General features: G+C 45.8%; 1 protein-coding gene across 4 annotated transcripts in view; it reads left to right on the forward strand.

The window, feature by feature from the left end:
- Positions 1–16,397, forward strand: part of NEDD4 (NEDD4 E3 ubiquitin protein ligase) — a 1,922,401-nt gene that overhangs the window by 1,186,962 nt on the left and 719,042 nt on the right. The gene's annotated exons all lie outside the window — the stretch shown is intronic.

The raw sequence follows: 16,397 nt of genomic DNA on the forward strand, positions 1-16,397 counted from the left end.
CCATTTCCCTGTGCATCTTCTTCCCGTGATTCCTCAGGCTTGCTCCCAAAATGCCTTGGGAAATGTTTTCTTTCACCATTTTAAGATGGTGACCTTTCTTATCTTTTTTACCACTATTTCCCAATCCAAGATGGTGACTTCTCACTTCCTGTCTCATCACTTCCTGTCTATGGTAATAAAATGGGCTGACTCTTTCATTTCCTTGCATTGCAATGCTCCTTGCTCCTGCTAGTGGGTCCTAACGCCTGTTGGTGCATCTTCGGTCCTGCTCCTGTATCTTTTTTCCTGTTGGCTTCTCGTTCCTATTTTGGACTTTCTTTGGGACCTTCGCTCCTGTTGGACTCTTCTCTGTTTCATGGTCTGTACTTTCCTTGCTGTTTCTTTCCCCTGCCTGGTCCTATGTCCTGGATATTTATTGTCTCCTTTCCGCTCCTGAAGCCTCCACTTCAGCCAGAGGTTTTTTCCTTTAGGGTTTTTGCTCTTTGGGACTCGTTCTAGAAGGCACTGTCTGCCCTGGTGTTTCAATATCAGTAGCACCGTGGCAACTGGAAAGGGTCACCCCTACTTTGGTCAGACCAGAACCTTCAAGACCCAGAACCGGGAAACATCTCTTCGCACCAGAGTCAGTAAAATAAGTTCTGAACCTGACGAGAGGACCCTTCCTCGCCCCACACCTCCTGTTTTTCCTTCTGTCGGCTGAGACGCTACTGAGTCAGAAGAATGATGCATCCAACTACAGACATGAACCTAAATAATAGGTCAGCGTCCCAGGAATTTGAAAACGGTAAGGAGCAATGTGAAGGCTTATAGTTTACCTCAATGCCGGTGGGAGTTAGGTCGGCTTTATCAGCCTTCAGACTGTGCTACGGCAGAAAATGTGGCACCTCTCAGATGTGATAGCTGCAGTGGGAGAGTCACAAGCATGTTCTGCTGTGCCGAGGAGCGGATTCATTGCATATCCTGTCTCTTTAGTGGACAGGATATTTGCCACGAGAGTCCTGGGTTTTCACCAGCTGGCCCGGCAGATTTCAACAAATGTGGCTCATATCCCTGTTTTCAAAGAGGGTAACTGAAAACGGTGGGAAGCATATTTGAATGTGTTCTAAAGCAGGACTACTTAGCAGATCTTTAAGCAATTTAATTAATAGTTAATTTGCTGCCCCTAAGAAGTTTATTATATTTCCTTAGTGCCTCGTTTGTGTTTCCAATGATAATGAGAGTTATGTAACAATGGGGTAACCCGAAATATCACTGGACCTGGGTAAAGTGTAGTACAGCAAAAGATGGTCACAGTGGAGGTAAATTTTGCATGAAAAGGAATTCAATCATTCAAGCATCACCATGACAAATCAAATAAATGCTATTTTTTCCCTAATCATCGCTTGATTATAGAGGACAGCATGCTTGTCTGTACATTTTGTTAAAACGGTGCTCGAAAAAAGGGAGGAGAGAGTGCTCAGGAAGGAATGTGTGCTTATGAGGGTTGTAGAAAAGGAAAGGCAATGTGCAAAATATATACATCAGAGATCGCTGAAACCTATCCAGCCTAGTGAAGGCAAATTGATACAAAACAAACATAGCATTGTGCAAACACAGATAGTTAATTTTTGTTGTCTGTGCTTGAAAGGTTGTGAAGGAACGTCGACGTTTCGACCCCTATGTGAGATAAAGGTTATTGGTTCCTTAGCCTGGGGTCTTCATCAGGATGAAGGATTGGAGGGGGGAAACACCTAGAGATAATTAAATAATTCATATTAGTCTGGTAATGAAGGGTACTATTCTAAACAAGGATGCGTAATGACAATGGATGTTTACCGATTGACAGCAGCAAGAACAATCAGGCTGGTGAGTTAGAGATTGTGGGCCCTTAAGCTCCTAAATCAGAAAGGGTGAGAGAAAATAGAGTTTACATCAGGCTAACAACCTGGAGCATGTATCACCAGAAATCCTAGAGGGAAAGGGTGGATGAGTAAAAGTGTGAAAGTTGCAAAGGTACTTACTTCATGGTGTAAGATTAGATCTTGATTAATCTTCAAAAACGATTGGGCGTCGGAGCTTGAACTCCATGAAGGTTGCTGGATCTTAATTTCCCCAAGCCAGAATGAGGTAGGTCACTAGCCTCCTAAGTAGACAAGCAAACATCTAAGTATTCTAGTACCAAAGGGACTGGAACTGAATTGCATGCTTTTACAAACACCAGGTGAGTTAAATGGAACTGCAAGCGTCGCAACTGGGCGCTATTAGTTTAATCTGTGCAACAGGACAGAACTCCTTGCCCAAGGCAGGAAGGGTATATGGTAACAGGTTGACACCATCACTGAATATCGGGGTATGTGGTTTAGATAAGAGTCCTTGCTCATTAGGAAGTTCACCCCACGGATAGTGTTTGCATTCTCAGAAGCAGTTATATTATAACCGGTGTGAGGATCCCTACACCAAGATATTCAGGTGTTAAAAGTGCTAACTACGAAAATTGACATGACCAAGGACTGTCTACTAACATGTACCGATATGAAATGCATGCCACCATAGCTGTTAAAGTGCTCAGGAAGGAATATGCTCTGTTTAATGTCTTACACCTGTCTCTTTCAGTGTATATAAGGAAATACTGTACGGAACTGATGTACCAAACATGTGAGCCCGCACTATGTCGAGGAGCAGTGACTCTATGGGTTGAAGAATAATACATCGTTTATGTTGACAGGAGCAGTAATCATTAAATATCTTTTTTTCCAGAGGAGCAGTAGTCTACAATGTTAAATCCTACCATATCACTCTGTCTTTATCACCTTGTCCGTAGTCGGGCCCCCCAGGGCGTGTTCATATAACTAGGACTGTATGTATTATATCCATTCAAATGACACAAGTCAAACTACTTATGTTACATTGAGGCACGCAACCTCGCATTGATTTTTACTTTTTATGTACCGCCATTTTTGTTTTCCAAACCGCCCAGTCAGGCCTGATCAAATCGCCAATTGCTTCGCCGGAGCATGGCTCCGTTCCAAACGTGCCAGTATCTAGCTACTGGGCACCCAATGTACCGCACGCGTACGCGGCCTTACGCATCTTTATATGTGGCACATTCCGGGCTCGGCTCTCAGTTTCACGAGTGAGACGGCGAAAGCAGGTACGCGCGATCACAGTATGCAGATCTTTGAGCCAGCGCACAGGGTCTCTCTAGATTCCTTTTGAAATGTCCTACATTCTTTCTCTCTTGCAGACTTATTCGCATCACTTGAGAAACGTCTTCTGTTTCTTCATCTATCCCTGTGAACGCGTTGACACGCCAGCTCACTTAAATGCCAATCCAGTATGAGGAATACTTTAAAAGATTGTTTATGCAATGCTAAGGGTTAGCCTTCCTTTTTCACAGTGAGTGCGTTGATCACGTACTTATGAATCTAGTAGGAGGGCATTCCGACTCTACACACTGCTCTCTGGCCGCCCTTTCTGAATACGATCGTTTAAATCTTGTGCACGTACGGTGGTGTATAACTTTTTCAACAGCCACGGTGGCATGCATTTCATTTCGGTACATGTTAGTAGACAGTCCTTGGTCCTGTCAATTTTCGTAGTGAGCATGTTTAACACCTGATTACCTTGGTGTAGGGATCCTCACACCATTTATAATATAACAGCTCCTGAGAATGCAAGCACTATCTGTGGGGTGAACTTCCTAATGAGCCAGGACTCCGTTATCTATACCACATACCCCGATATTCAGTGATGGTGTCAACCTGTTACCATCCACCCTTCCTGCCTTTGACAAGGCGTTCTGACTTGTTGCACACATTAAACTACTAGCGCCCAGTTGCGACGCGTGCAGTCCCTTTTACCTCACCTGGTGTTTGTATGAGTATGCAATTCGGTTCCAATCCCTTTGGTACTAGAATGCTTAGATCTTCGCTTGTCTATTTAAGCGTTAGTGACCTACCTCGTTCTGGCTTGTGGAAATTAAGATCCACCAACCTTCGTGGAGTTCAAGCTCCGATGCCCACTCATTTTTGAAGATTATTCAAGATCTAATATTACACCATGAAGTAACTGCCTTTGCAACTTTCAGGCTTTTACTCATCTGCCCTTTCCCTCCAGGATTTCTGGTGTACATGCTCCCGGTTATTAGCCTAATGTGAACTCTATTTTCTCTTGCCCTTTCTGACTTAGAAGCCGAAGGGCCCACCGTCTCCAACTCACCAGACTGATTGTTCTTGCTTCTGTCAATCGGTAAGCATCCATTTTCATTACGCATCCTTGTTTAGAATAGTACCCTTCATCACCAGACTAATATGAATTACTTAATTATCGCCAGGTTTCCCCCCCCCATTCTCCCCTCCAATCCTTTGTCCTGATGAAGACCCCAGGCTAAGGAACAAATAACCTTTATCTCACATAGGGGTCGAAACGTTGACGTTCCTTCACAACCTTTAAAGCGCAGAGGACAGAAATTAACTATCTGTGTTTGCATAATGCTATGTTTGTTTTGTATTAATTTGCCTTCACTAGGCTGGATAGGTTTAAGCGATCTTTGATCTATATATTGCACATTGCCTTTCCTTTTCCACAACCCTTACAAGCACATATTCCTTCCTGAGCACTCTATCCCCCCTTTTTTCGAGCACCGTTTTAACAAAATGTTGTCCTCTATAATCACGCGATGATTTGATAATAAGTTGCATTGAATTGATTTGTCATGGTGATGCTTGAATGATTGAATTCCTTTTCATGCAAAGTTTACCTCCACTGTGACGCATCTTTTGCTGTACTGAAATGATAATGAGCACTGTCATTCTGTGCCCTTTGAATGATGTAAAAGTGTAGTCCTTCTTCTATTTTTGGGAATTGTCCAAGTCTTTTTCAAAATCTAGTTACCCTACCTGTCTTGCTACCTTATGGTGCTCTCGGGGGCGCACATAGGATATTAGGCGTTCACACAGAATTTAGCTCTTGGTCTGGTCTCGTGTGACGAGAACAAGTTGCTAAGTTCTGGATTAAATAGGAAGTTGTTGCTCAAAACAACTTTTGTAACAATGGAGGAGCAGCCAGGCATTTCGGCAGCAGCCATGGCGGAAGACAGGAGTATGATCTCAGTTTCAAGGACTGAGTTAAAAGCTTTCATTGATGAGGCCGTAGCCTCAGCTTGGGCGCAGCCTCCAGCAAAACTAGCAAAATACCTGCAAGAAGAGACAGAGGATTCGGACTTCTCTCAGAGAGACAGATATGTGCAGGGCATTGCTTTCCAGACTATGCTGAAGCATGTCAGTGATATGTTGGGGTTTGACCAGAAGGAGGGGAAAAATTTGTTTTTTGCGCAATACAAACTCCAGAGATGGCTGATTTGCCGGTACACAAAGTTATTGAATACGTATATTTAAAGCAATGGAAAGAGATCGATAAAACTAACTTTCCACGCTTTCTGGCAAAGAAATATCCTTTAAGTGCACTGGAAGAAAAGTTTCCTCAATTCCCAAAGGTGAATACTATTATGGCAGGTAGGGCGACCCCTGCTTCACTGGCATCTAAGGAGGCATCATTGCCTGATCCGGTAGATAAAAAGTGGAAGCTTCTCTCAAAAGGTCATATGCAGCTTCCAATTTTGCCCTTCGTGCTGCGACATATGCTGCATATGCAGCGCAGAAAATGCTTAAGTACTTTCAGTTGTTATGTGATTGCCTGCAAGATCAAAATGTTCCAACTAACATTTTAGCCAATATGGAAGTACTGCCACAGTTTCTATCAGAAGCCTCCTTTGATTTTTTTATGGTCTTCGGCAATGACGGCTGGGGCTTGAATTGCAAGTCGTCGACAATTGTGGCTAATGTCATGGAAATTAGAGTAGGCGCAAAATCTTTGGTACTTCGTTTGCCTTTTACGGGGAACAAGCTGTTTTCCTTGCAGTTGGGAAGAATTGATAAAACAGTAGAGGAGTAGAAGGTCTTGCATCCTTTTCGACCTTTCATCATTAAGAAGTCATTTATCAGAAACGTTTTGTGCAGACATTTTCTAGTAAACAGCCCTTTCAAAGCTGGGCTTGAGGTCATTGAGCTGCAACATTAGGAAACTCCTGACCCCAGTTGTTGTAGTCACAACAGTCCCAGCAGCACAGTAAATGACAATCAATCAATTACAGATAGATTCATTGATAAGAAACTAATAAAGGGCACTGTGTGTGCCCACGGCCTGTAATACAAATGCTAATAGTGGACCTGCAGCACTGATTGTGCAACCCAAATGCGTAGCTCTGCAAACATGTCTCAGGCCTGCCACTGCAGTGTCTGTGAGTGCAGCTTTAAACTTCCATGTCGACCTTCCAAATGCACTCAATTGCCTGGTCCAAAACTTCCCTTTCATTCAATGTAAGGCACAAGGTAGTCCAGTGGGCAGGGTGCAGTGTATGTGAAAGGTAGGATATGTACTGGTTTGTTTTACATGTCCTGATAGTCAAATACTGCCAATTTCGTCTTTTATTATTGCAAGGACTAGCTTTCCCATAGGTTGTCATTGAAGCTGCCTTGTAACATCTTGCAAGTGTAACTTTCAATTGGAAAGATTTGGAGTTTGGGGTGCCTGACCTCACAATTTAAAAATACACCTTTTAGTAACGTTGGTTTTTAAATTGCGGGTTTGAAAATGCCACTTTTAGAAATTGGTCCTTTTCTTGCTATGCTATTCTGTGCCTCTGTCTGCCTCGAGAATCCTAATCTAGTTTACTCTGACAGTTGGGCTGTTTTTGCATTCACTCTAGACAGTCACACAAAGGAAGCTGAAGTGTGCCCTTCAGATCCTGATGGCCATCTCCAGGCTGATGGGTCTTCCTGAGCTAGAGTGGTAGGAGGAGTTGTCAATGACACCTGAATAGGGCTGTGCCTGTCCTCATACAAAGCTGTCTCCATCCCCCTGTAGTGCTTCTGGAACCAGGCCAGGGAAAGGCAGGGTCCTGTGCATTACAAAGACTTTCCTTTGAAGTTTGCCTACTTCAATGGCAGAAACTGGTATAAGTACTGGAGCTGTGACACCATAGCTTCAGAACACGTCTAGACTAAGAGGAGATTATGCCAAGAAGAAGAGCTGGAGAAGCTGTTGGAGGAGACTGCCACTCTGCTTGTTGCTGTGTTGTGCTAGCCTACTGCTTGTTGTTTCTGTCTTTCTTATTCTGCTTGACAATGTTCTCCAAGGGCTTGTGTGTGCTTGCCTCCTGTTAAGATGTCTCGGGCCATAAAGACTTCACCTGCAGCCCCTGAAGTCCTCTGCTGGGAGTTCTGACCTACTAAGTGGTGCCAATTCCAGTTCTGGGCCCTTGGAGGTGGCTTCTGCTGCAAGAAAGGAAGAAAATCCACACACCGGTCTAAAGCTCCTGTTTTTCCCGCCCCAAACTTGCCGTGCAGTTGAGAAAACAAGGCAGTGCCTATCGTGTGGTTCCAAGATCGCCACAGCCAGTGTCCCAATCACCATGTCTCTGACGTCTGAGGCTCCGACTCCCGACACAAGTCCTATTGTGCGAATGAAGATTCAACGCATCACCTGCTCGCGGCTGGGAGAATGGACGCAGTGCCTGTTTCAGCGCCCCTGCATAAACTCCAGTATGCCCGGATTATGCATTCAAAACACCTGTGCACCAAGTCTTCATCGACTTTGCCCAGGAGTAGGGCACCGAGGCCTTGTGTCGGAAACTCAACACATCACCTCCCCTTGCAGAAGGGAATAGACTCATCACCTCCCCTGACTGCAGGGAATCGACGCTTCACCTCCCCTGACTGCAAGGAATCAACGCATCACCTCCTCTGGCAGTAAGGAATCAACGTATCACCTTCCCAGACAGTAACGAATCAACACATCAGTTTATTTTCGGTGCCTCTTCTCCCTTGCGCCTTTATTCGTCTTTTGAGTTTGATGCATTCTAGGAACTTGGCACTAAAAAGTGACTCATCCATAGTTTTCTATGAACTGAACTATTTTGAAAATTTTTAAAGTGATATCTTGGCTTGTGTATGTTGGATTCTTGTTTCTTTTTGTCTTGTTTAATTCATATAAAGATTGGTTATTTTTCTAAACTGGTGTGGGGTCCATTTACAGTGTTTTCACTGTGTTGCTGTGTTTTAATGTACAAATGCTTTACACATTGCCTGTGAGATAAGCCTGACCGCAGTTGCCAAGCTACCAACGGGGTGAGCAGGGTCATCTTAGCTATGTAATCCCCTTACCCTGACTAGAAGGAAGGGTTCTTATTTGGACAGGGTGCAAGCTATTGCCAAATAGAGATCCCCATTTCTAACACTACTCTATACTGTTCCTAGTGCCAAAGCCAGAGGACAAGTTGCGCCCAGTTTTGAATCTGAAGAATCTCAACAGATATATTCAACAGATACATTTGCAAAAATCCACTTTAAGATGGTAACACTTCAACAGAAAATCCCATTGATTTCAGAAGTGGATTATTTAATGACTCTGGATTTACAGGACACTTATTTTCATGTCCCGGTGCATTACGAAAGCCAGTGGTATCTTTGTTTTGCAGTGAACAGCAAACATTATCAATTCCAGGTTCTTCCTTTCGGCCTCTCATCTTCACCAAGAGTATTCACAAAGGTACTGGCACCTGTGGTTGCCCATTCTTATTTACAATGTATGCATATATATCCGTATCTTGATGATTGGCTAATTGTGGCCTCTCCTCTTTCTAAGGCTCATCAGGCAGTCAGAGAAATCCTGACAACCCTGATGTTCATGAGATTTGTGTTAATAGAGGAGAAATCACACTTGACACCAACTCACCTGAAGCAATTCATAGGAGCGGTGTCCGACACCGATCTGCCAATGGTGTTTCTTCCTCAAGACAGGAAGAATTCTCTCCTGCTGTCCCTCTCCAGTCTGTTTCAACAGTCATCAGCAACGGCCAGGAAATGTTCGAGGGTGCACGGTTTAATAGCTTCTTGCACAGCAGTAGTCTCCTGGTCACGCCTCCATTTAAAACTTTGGTTCATCATGTTCTCTGCCACTGGTCACCAGAAACTATGAACAGTTGATTCCAGTCTCACCCTAGATAATCTGGCAATTGCAGTGGTGGCTCTTCCCTCCCAATAGATACCAGTCAGTGCGGTTGGCAGGCAACTTTGGAAAGAAACAGGAGGCACAGGGAAGCGGGCGGATACAGAGTCCCTCCATTCATTGAATTGAAGGGAACTGGTGGCCGTAGGGAGAGTCCTTTGTCATTTTGCACCTGCATTTTTAGGAAAGGCTGTCTTGAACAGAACAGACAATCAGGTGGCGAAATCATACATCAACAAACATGGGGGGTACAAAGTCTCAAGCCTTGGCGTTATTGGCGTCGGAGATCTTGAGTTGGGCAGAGGCCAATCTATACTCTCTGAAGGCATACCAGGGGTAATCATTGTTCAGGCAGAACGTCTGAGTCAGAACATTCCTTCCTCAATTTCCATCTGTCAACAGTCTTTTCAGTGGGGGATAGACAGAAGGGATCACCCAATGCTGGATCTGTTTGCATCCCTAGAGAATTATCTGCTCCCTTGTTTCTGCATGGAGACTGTTTGCCCGTGGGTTTGGAGGGTGAACTCACTATCGATACCTTGAGCCCCAGGAAGCATTGTATGCTTTCCCTCCATTTCCCCTCCTCCAGAAGCTACTTCTGAGTATTTAGAGGAAATCCTCAACAGTGATCCTGATTGGTCCATTTTTGCCATATATGATTTGGTTTCCGGTTCTGTTGGAGCTGGCTGTTTTTTCACTCATTTGCTCTTCCTTGGAGTCCGAGTTATCTTCAGTTTCCGATCCTGTTACCCAGGTAAATCCGATGATAAGATGTGCGTTATTTCCCTTGGGAGTAACGTCCCCGACTTTGCACTCCTGAAGCTTGTTTCAATAAAGTTCCATACATATGTATTCAATAGTTTATTCGCTTTATTTCATATTGTTAATCTCTTTTTCTTAATTTCAATCGTTTAAATTGGTTTCATACTATTACATTCATAGTATAAATGTCTAATTTATTGCGCCCAATGCATTTCGGGCTGAGCCCTTCTTCCGGGTGACTTACATTCACCCTTGTGCTCAGAAGGGTTACCAACCCTGCACCCACCACTTTGATGAACTTTAAACAAACTTGATTATAAGCATATACTAAAGGAGTGCTGTATTCCACATTCCAATTGGATCCACCCAGGCAAATCCATCAACTCCACCTGATGGTATGGAAATTGAGAGGGAAGGGTTGCAAAATCTAGTCTGTTCTAGTGATGTTGCTGCAGATATTCAGGCCTTGAAAAAGGAATCTACTCTTAATGCATATACCAAGCATTGGAAGAATTTTGTGGGTTGGATCCAGTATCAGGGGATCCCTATAAAATATTGGCTATCCTCTGTGATGAGTTTGCAAGAGGATTGGTTCCCTCTGCTTTATCTTCTCAATGCGCTATTATTAAATGTTGTTGAAAATTTCACCAGGTAATCTTGCAACCTATTCTCCCCTTGGTCCGTAAACATCTTGAGAGCTTCCGGCGTCACAAGCCGGTGGTATCCCCTCAGATTCCCCATTATTTTGGAGGGTTTGGTTAAGCCTCTTTTTGAACCATTGGAAGTTGCTGACATCTCTTGGATTTCAACAAAGGTGGCTTTTCTTGTTGCTATCACATGGGCGCGGAAATTGGGTGAGTTGACTTGCCTTTTGAATCTTTTCTTTGCTGGGGGCTGAACTATCGGCCGGGCTTAGCTCCGCCGCTTGTTTGGCCGGGACTCTCTTCGTTGAGCCTCCATCCTTGGTCGTATCCTGCCTCAGCAGAATCCCGGGCCGGGCTTTGCTCCGCTGTCTCCATTGGCCGGGCTTTGCTCCGCCATACCGAACTGCAATTCCCATCATCCCTGTCTGCTGTGAGGTTGCTGTGCACGTCATCTGCAAGCGCCAGGAGGCGCATAAAGGTCGGCCTGGAACCTCGTCACGCGGGACGCGCGCTGGACGCGCCGGGAGAAGCCTAGGACAAGGGCGGGACCGTCTTAGGCTGGCAGAGGCTGGAGGAGACTGGACTGGGCAACCTCTCTTGGCTGTCTAAGCGTGGACTGGTTCAGGTTACGTAACGATACCATTGTGGACTGTTTTGTGTTCTTTGCAGGGTGACTTTATAATCTGTTTTATTTCTTTTGTGGGCAACTGTGTTGGCTAAACTGGTACTATAATTGAGGGATGCTATAGTCCTTGTGGGTCTCTTTATTAGTTGTTACCTTGTCTTATTAGGCGTGAGACAATGGGCCAACCTAAGCCAGCGACTAGTCGCCCCCGCACTAGACAAAATGCAGTCTCTAACACTCCTCTTCCTAGTCTCACTGCTATTGATAAAATGTTGCAAAAAACTATAGGGGTGGTGGCAACTGCAATTGAGAATACCGAGAGACGTCTCTCCCTTACTCCAAGTTTACTTTCTCCCCCAATACTTGGGAATACCTCCACCCTTTCAGATAACCATCAGGCTTCGTTACTTGTGCCCTCATTTGCTGAGCTTCCCTGTGCTCAAGTGAATTTGGCGGCTAGTCCAGGGGCCACTTCACCTAATAACATATCATCACTCCAGGTTCCCCAAGTAACTCTTAGGATTCAAAAGCCTCGCGGCAAAACTAAGAAGGTAAAGCCAACTATTAAACCCTCTATAAATAGCTCAGCACTCAGAGCATCTTCAAATTCAGGACTAACCCAATCGTCTGCTTCTCCAGCACCTCCAGTATGGGCTACACACCTATTAATTGATCTGCAAACCCAATTGGAGCATCTCATCACTTCTCAATTAAAAAACTTGGTGAGCAAAATTGATAGAGTTGTATCCCTAATTATTAGCAAAACAGCTGGGCATTTATTTGCTCCTCCCGGGAGTGGGATTACTCATACGGTTCCTGTGACTTCTATGCGTAATTATTAAGACACCTTTCCTACTGTATCTGTATCTAGCCCTAATGACACTGGGGCGCGGGTATCAGCTACTACGAACATACTTCCTCCCACTATAAGCTCTAATGTACTCGATCTTCCCCCATTTCCCAGGCCATCTGTGTCTGTGTCCACCTTGCCCCCACCCCCCTCTTCTTTTCCTATTCTAGCATCTGGCAAGAGGAGAGTGAACTGCGATTTCATACCCCACTCTACTGATGGGAATGACCACAGTATTGGGCAACTGTTACCATCACTTCTTCCACAGTTGCCTTTGGAGGCTTCGCCATATGTGGTAGTCCTTTCAGGCGTTCCCCCCCCATTGTCTGGTGCTCGCCAGGAATCTTTCCCTGAGTTGAAGAACAAGGTTACCCACTGGCTGAATACCTTTAGATCTTTACCAAGAGGGGGTCATGGGGAAATTTTGTTTGTGCGAAGGGTAAGTTGGTTGGGGGTGAAGCAAAAAGACAAGGGAGGGAATTGTGTCATAATTAACTTTAGGGATCCTAGAGTAGTCAAATTCATTCTCGAATGGCAAGGCTCGCACTCCCAGAGCTCGATTTTAACTCTACCTTTGGGATATTTCTACCAACGGCCGGCCGGTATGGTCAGGTCCGCCCCAAGGAATTCTTATTTTGGCCCGCAACCGGCTGTCTACAATGTCCCAATTGCCAACTCTATTGGCATTTTGGGCAACGAGGCTTGACTAGTCCCTTCTGTGGGGGCTATAGGTTTATTGCATGATGGGGCCAATGCCACCAAGACGGTGGGGTAGAGTGTAGAGGCCGGCCTTCCCATTGTCTGTCATTCTAACACACTGTGAGAAGTTGGCCTGATGTATGATGTCACTAGTTCTTGTGTACACCTTATATCAGTCCAAATACCCTTATTGTGATTGGTTGTAAAGTCAACCTTATAGACCAGCTATCCTAGTGGTAGCATGGACAAGAGCAGTCTTAGGCTAAACTCTGAATGGCATGTGAAGCCAGCTGTGATACCATATATAATCCCTTGAATACCAAATGAAAGGACACCACAACAGGTATATATATAAAATAAAGTGTATTTATTCTAGTCAAACCCTCAGCACTCTTTATGAGATTAGAGGTAAGTACAACACAGTCTTATTTAAGCATACATTAAGTCACACAGGTAAGTAATACAGTTAGGCCCTAGGGGCCACGCAAACCATATACTAAGTAAGTGGTATAAGAACCACTGTCACGGAAATAGAATAGGCCTAGGCCTAGGGAATCGCTGGGGCTACACTACACTAGCGTTAGTTAGGAAGTGGGAGGCCCACGGGATTCGTGTGCAGAGTGGAAACACTCACGCGTAATGCGTAAAAGTCAATAGCAATAGTACAGTTTAGAAAACGGTAGATTTAGGACACTTCCGGAGTAGCTAGGAAGTTGAGACTTGAAAACTAGACACTAGGATAGTCACTATCCTGATGAGCACCGGAGTACCCAAGTTACCTAGCCCACAGGCTGCGGGTGCATAGGGGTGAAGATGCGTCGTTTTCGTCGTCGACTCCTATGGATGCCTGAAGAAATATGCTGACAGGCAGTCAGTGAAGAGTGTCCGGTGGATCCCAAGGCTGGGATCAAGAAGAGAAGAAACCTGCAAGCAGAAGGGACAGAGTCAAGGTCACTAGCCAGTGACCACGTGGAACCAGGAAGGAACCAGGCGATGTCGTGAAGATTGCAGGTGAAGGTGAAGCTTGTCGCTGCAGCCAGGAGGACCAGGAAGCGTCGAGGACGACCAGGACCAGGAGGCGAGCTGTCCCACGAAGGCTCTTGCTGTCGGCGGCGTCGAAGTTGGACTAGGACTCACCAAGCCTTGGCAAGCGGAACCCACGAAGAACGGAGGACTTGCTTCTGGTGCAGACCAGGAAGGTCTGGGGTGCTTCTTCTTTGCAGAGAAGCGGGAGCCAGTCTGGAGGAGCCAAACCAGCGCAGAAGATTTCAGGGTGCGTCGTCACAAAGGCCACTAGCCAGCGGGCAAGCAACCGGACAGACGCGGCAAGCAGGAAAATGCAGAAGGGCCCCACGCAGGACTTGTGGAGTGTGGGGGGCTGATCTTCGGTGCAGATGGTGCTTGGGGTTGGGGCTTCTCAATCCCCGGTGCACAACTTCGAGGGTACCTCAGAAGCTGCGCTTTAAGTTACTAGCCACTTTTTCCAGGTAGCCGGTCCCACGTCGCTCGTCGCCTCCACGGATCTCAGCTTTGCTGTCGATGTGGATCAGGGTCGGAGAAGTCTGGAAGTCAAGGCTCTGGTCGGGCTCTGCAGTCGGTTCCTCGTAGAACGTGGGCAAAGCAAAGGGTAGTCTCTTGATGGTGCCTGTTTGCACAGGGTAGCCACTCCTTGGCTACAAGGGAGATTCTTCAGTCTTCTTCTTTCGTCGAATGTCGAAGGTCCAGAGTTTCTGTTCAGTTTTGCAGGTTCAGGATAATCTAAAGTCTTGAGGCCCAACTCCCACTCTTATACTAATCTGGGGGGCTGGGATACCTGCTAGGTCACGCCTTATGGGTGGGACCTGGGAGGGGGTGGTTACACCCACTTCCCTTTGTCCAGTTTCGCGCCAGAGCTGGGGCTGGAGTGCCCCAGCGCCGGTTTGAACTGGACTATGCAAGGAACACCTTGTGTGCCCCAGGCATGTCTCATTCCTTTCAGCCCACCCTGCCCCAATACACTAAAGGCTGTCTGGGGAGGTGCTAGCACCTCCCCAAGCAGGAAACCTATTGTCCAGGCCTCCCTGGCTGGGATCACTCCCAGCAGCAGGAGGTCAGACTTGTGTCGTGGCAGCAGCATCCATTTTGTGATGCGGAGGCTTTGGTTAGAGTTAAACAGCAAAGTAGGATTTTAACATGTCTCTCCCTCTAGAAGGGGGGAATAATATCCTCATCACCAGAAATGGTATGGGGGTATTATTCCAAAGTGTTAGACACCTTACACGACATGTTTTGATAAAGCCAAACCATAGTTACCATAACCGTTTAAGATTATAAGGCACTTTAAGAGTATATGGTAGGCTATATCATAGAACAGCTATAAGGACATGGTTCCGAAAGCTACAGACAAGCTCAGCTCATGCTAGAGCACCATCTCACATGTTACCAAGCACTCTGCCTCCAGGATTGTTAAGGCCTGCCATAGGAGTGACTGATAGGTACACATGTGTCTATATATAAGGGTAGATATAGGCATACTATATCTAAGCAAGGGGTGATTACACGACCTTGCCCCAGCTGAGTGATCAGCCAGTTGTGTCTGATTGGAAGGCCAGACCAGGGGTGGCATAATACATGCTGCAGCCCCTGGGAGGCCTAGGGTACACCTATGCCCTGGGTACCTAGGGTACACTGTACAGGGTCCAATAAGGTGATCCTTACCAATTGGGAATGTACCTAGGGTACATGGAGTCCATTTTAAAGAGAGAGCAGACAGCCTGAGACCCTGAATGGCAGGATCTCAGGCCAACTAAGTCGAAAAACCAGCTAGACACTAGGCAAAAAGTTGGGGGTAACCATAGTCAGATATCCACCTTCCTACACACACCTATGATTTCCTCTGGCTCAAGTTTTGGTAATTTTACCGATGACGCAGGTCTGACCTTGGTGCCCCACCGAGGCCTCTCTTTAGGGCCTGAAGTTGCACCCTGTAGTTCCTTCGGGGCCATCAACTCTGGCTCTCTAATTGGGTCCTGGAATGTAGCAGGGCTGGGCACCAAACTTTCTAATCCTGACTGGGAAGTATTGGTAGATGACTATGATCTATGTCTCTTTCAAGAGACTTGGATGACGACTTCTCCGGCTAGGGTTGGTTTCGCCTCCTATAGCACTCCGGCGGTGAAGGGCCCTAGGGGGCGACCCTCGGGGGGGTTTATGCATTTGGGTGGCTACCCACTTGGGGTGTACAGTCAGAGTGATCGACTCCCATTCACCAGATATCCTTCGTATTATTTTGAAGTTTGGGGACGGTACCTCGGTACTGATAATCAATATCTATTTACGCCCCACTCCATTACGATTGGGACTTACTATTCTTAATGCCCTCGACGACCTTTTGACTTTGTTTTCTGCACTTGCCTACAAAGTAATTGGGGATGATCTTAACTGTCACTTTGAACCCCTGGCTAGCATCCCCTCTATTACTTCTGAAGAGGATTCTACCTGGGATATTCAGGATTGCCTTATGTTCTCTGCTATACGCTTAACACCATTGGCTATTGAGATCAACAAGCTCTTACTTATTCACTCTCTTCGAGCTTGTAATGGCAGACTTGCTCCTGATACCCCAGGGAAGCGTACTTATAATAGATTGGGCAAAAGCTCAACTATCGATTACATCTTGGTAAACGTGGAGTTTTGGCCCCATCTCAAGTCTTTCACCATAGTGGATCGGGTTGACAGCGATCACAATCTCCTAAGATTGGAATTTCTGCACCACTTTGTCCCTAAACGAGCT

The sequence above is a fragment of the Triturus cristatus genome, chromosome 3_1 (genome assembly GCF_964204655.1).
Source record: "Triturus cristatus chromosome 3_1, aTriCri1.1, whole genome shotgun sequence".
In the NCBI taxonomy this organism is placed as follows: domain Eukaryota; kingdom Metazoa; phylum Chordata; class Amphibia; order Caudata; family Salamandridae; genus Triturus; species Triturus cristatus.